At 41.8% G+C, this 3,499-nt stretch overlaps 2 protein-coding genes across 3 annotated transcripts in view; one reads left to right on the top strand and one right to left on the bottom strand.

Annotated features, from left to right (window-relative positions):
• Positions 1-3,499, top strand: part of FBXL14 (F-box and leucine-rich repeat protein 14) — a 30,372-nt gene that overhangs the window by 7,780 nt on the left and 19,093 nt on the right. The gene's annotated exons all lie outside the window — the stretch shown is intronic.
• WNT5B (wingless-type MMTV integration site family, member 5B) overlaps positions 1-3,499 on the bottom strand; it is a 77,436-nt gene that overhangs the window by 64,584 nt on the left and 9,353 nt on the right. The gene's annotated exons all lie outside the window — the stretch shown is intronic.

The raw sequence follows: 3,499 nt of genomic DNA, 5'->3' as shown, positions 1-3,499 counted from the left end.
CAATCTTGGGTTACTGCAACCTCTGCCTTCTGGTTCGAGTGATTCTCCTGCCTCAGCCTCCCAAGTAGCTGGAATTACAGGCGCCTGCCATCATGCCCGGCCAATTTTTGTATTTTTAGTAGAGATGGGGTTTCACCATGTTAGCCAGGATGGTCTCCATCTCCTGACCTCATGATCCGCCTGCCTCGGGCTCCCAAAGTGCTGGGATTACAGGCGTGAGCCACTGCGCCCGGCCACATTTAATTTTATAAAGGGGAAAAGATGCTTAATGAAGTGGAAAAGACTTTGCCTAGGTAATTAGTGGAGAACCTACTCTCAGAACCTGGGCTGCTCTAGACTTAATGACCAATGCAGAGGTGACCAACACGGAGGCGGCTGACAGAGGCACTGCAGAGCACCACCCTGGCTCTCTTCCGAGACGCGCTGCACCAACCTGGGCACGGCACACATCTGTAGTCCCAGCTACTCATTAGGCTGAGGTGGGAGGATCACTTGAACACGGGAGTTCAAGGCCAGCCTGGGCGACACAGCAAAACCCCATCTCTTAAAAAAATTTTGTTGTCTTTTTTTTTTTGAGGCAGAGCCTCACTCTGTTGCCCAGGCTGGAGTGCAGTGGCATGATCAGAGCTCACTACAATCTTGGACTCCTGGGCTCAAGGGATCTTTCCACCTCAGCCTTAAAAAAAAATAGTTTTTTTAAAGGTGCTACACCAAAGCATATTATTTTCACTGGGAGTAAAAAAAAAAAAAAAAACCCAAAATGCTAAAAGTTATTACTATTTAATATGCACTACATTATGCAAACCTAGACATGTCTGCAAGTATTATATAGGGTTATTCAGGAAACCAAAAATCTAATACATGTTGTTAAATGGTCTATAAGGTACTGAAGTAGCTAACTGTCAAATCTGTTGCCTGTGGCTCTCAGAGGATTTGAGCCAGCTTCCAAAACACTGCTTTGTCGCACATAGTAATGTGGAATACTAATGCTGGGAGTACATGCTTATGAGAGCTTCAAAGCTAGGAACTTACACATATTTCACATGCTATAAATATCTGCCACACAATCCTTTTATAAAGTAGAATCAAGTTGCAAAAACTCTATTTTCTCTTCATTCAAGGGTAAAAAGGCTTGACTTCACAGATGTTTTAGTTACAAATCCCACTTGTCCAGAAAGAGTAAAAGGGTCTAATTTGTTAATACTAGGCACCTTCTTATATTTATTACTCCCCCATTTACGTAATCCACACTCCAGAAGGATCAGACCTACCACACAGTGGTGTGTCAACAATTACTCCTTACATCATGGATCTGGAGACACTGGAACTGGACTGTGGGAAAACAGTTCTTTGAGACCAGGTTAATTTTTCATAAATATTAATGTGGAATTACTTAATACGGCCTGGAAAATATTGTTTTTCTCATCTAAAAAGGGTATGAGGAAATATTTACTACTAAAGTTCATAATATTTCTCCTTAGAAAATCTTGATCTCAAACTGGCATTATTTATGTACACATCTGCTACCTTTTTCTAGCCCAAGACAAGGCTTTTTGAGAAGTGGTCACCACACAGGGAGGAGCCAAAAAAAGTAGTCCTGTTTCTCAGAATCTCTAGAAAAATCACTGAGGCTAAAATTGGACACATGAGTAAAGTAAGGGAGAAACCGTAAGCGTTAAGCCCTTAAATGCCCCTCAGACAAATGCTTAATGTTCTTAGATGGAAGACAACCATTTCTGCTTTCAATCATTTAAACCTTAACTTCATTGCCCAAAAATCCACTGCTGTGAACAACAACAACAAAAATAAAAAGACAGCCAGTAGGTGTGCCTTAAGCAAACAACATGAATATGACAAGATGAAAGTGACAGTTTCTACCTAATTTACTTCAAATGCATACAATTTAGCCAGTTTTCAGGAATCTGTAAAAGCAGGATGGTTAAGTTCTGTGGCCCCCTGTACTTTATCCAGCTGACAGCTGACGATTGTAGGAAGCAGAGAAGGTCTTCAAGTTTCCAGAGCCTGGAGTAGATAGAGGATTGGCTCTTCCAGCCCTAGCTGACGTCTGTGCACTTGAGACAGATGCCCTGCCATTGTGCTCAGGGTCAGACGTCAACAATCAGAACAGCATGACCCACAGGAAGGCAGCTGGCCGCTCTCTTCCCTACACAGAAGGGTCTAATTTTCAATGGAATCACAAGAGGAACTGCAGAAACTCATTAACGTATGACACAGGACTTAGCAGCAAACAGCTTCATCACTGCTTTATTTATTTTTAGAGTTGGGGTCTCACTCTGTCACCCAGGCTGAAGTACTGCGGTGTGATCATAGTTCACTGCAGCCTCGACTTCCTGAGCTCAAGCAATCCTCCCACCTCAGCCTCCCGAGTAGCTGGGACCACAGGCATGTGCCACCACGCCCATTATTACTATTATTATTACTATTTTGTAGAAACAGGGTCTCGCTATGCTGCCTAGGCTGGTCTCCAACTCCTGGGCTCAAGTGATCCTCCCATCTCGGCCTCCCAAAGTGCTGAGATTATAGGTGCCTATAACTTTAGAAATAAAAATGCACATATGTGGGTTAAAAGGTAAAAGTCAAGCACTACACACTATTGAAAAGTAGGGATGGAAAACTGTTATTGTCTCCTTCTGGACTGTTCCTTCAGCCTCCCCAACCCTTTGAAAACAATAACAACAAAAAACCCTCTTACACACAATTTACTTTCCCCATTGAGAAGCAGCTGTGAATCATATCCAAACCAGTCCTGGAGGTATTAAAGCTAGGAGTCCGACCTTGTGTTTTTCTGTACCCCAAGTTTATGAAAATTATTTTAGGGTCCCATATAAGATAGTACAATAAAGTATGGTTAATGCAAAACTAAGTATTTGTTCTCCACTGTGGAAGAAAGTGGAGAAATCCATTAAGTCTGCAAGTCCCATGTCTTGTCAGTAGGTGGCAGCATTGTCTGTGAGTTGGAAGCTACTTCCGGTGGGGCACCACCACTTCCTCCCACCTCACAAATCCCCTCTGGTCCTTTCCCTTTCACCCGCACCCCCGAAGTATTTCCTCAGGGCGTAAGAGTTGACAAACGAGGAATTTCACTTCCTGGAAAAGATGAAATTGACTTTTAAAATATCAGCGAGGTTACTCCCCAGGGCCATGTGTTATTTTGCAGCTCTCTGCTTTTGGAGCTAAGAGAATCAAACATCAACTTCTAATGCTTTTTTTTCTCTCTCTCTTTAAACTTCTAATTCTTCTTAAAGGGCATTTCATACAAATCCTTGTTAGACTGCCATATCTGGGGAGTTTGGGAGGAAAAAAAAATGGGGAAAATTTTAGTCATACATGGAGGTATCAATTTAAACAGCAAGAAAAAAAGAGCTAGTTTTTTTATTACAAGAGAAAAATCAAAAGTATCGTCTGCGATGAAAAATTCTAGAGAACCTTTGAGGAAAAACAATTTTAAAATTTTAGGAATATCTTTTTTTTTTTTTTT

This window comes from Colobus angolensis, unplaced genomic scaffold (genome assembly GCF_000951035.1).
Source record: "Colobus angolensis palliatus isolate OR3802 unplaced genomic scaffold, Cang.pa_1.0 Scaffold89, whole genome shotgun sequence".
In the NCBI taxonomy this organism is placed as follows: domain Eukaryota; kingdom Metazoa; phylum Chordata; class Mammalia; order Primates; family Cercopithecidae; genus Colobus; species Colobus angolensis.
This window is presented reverse-complemented; position numbering and strand designations above follow the sequence as displayed.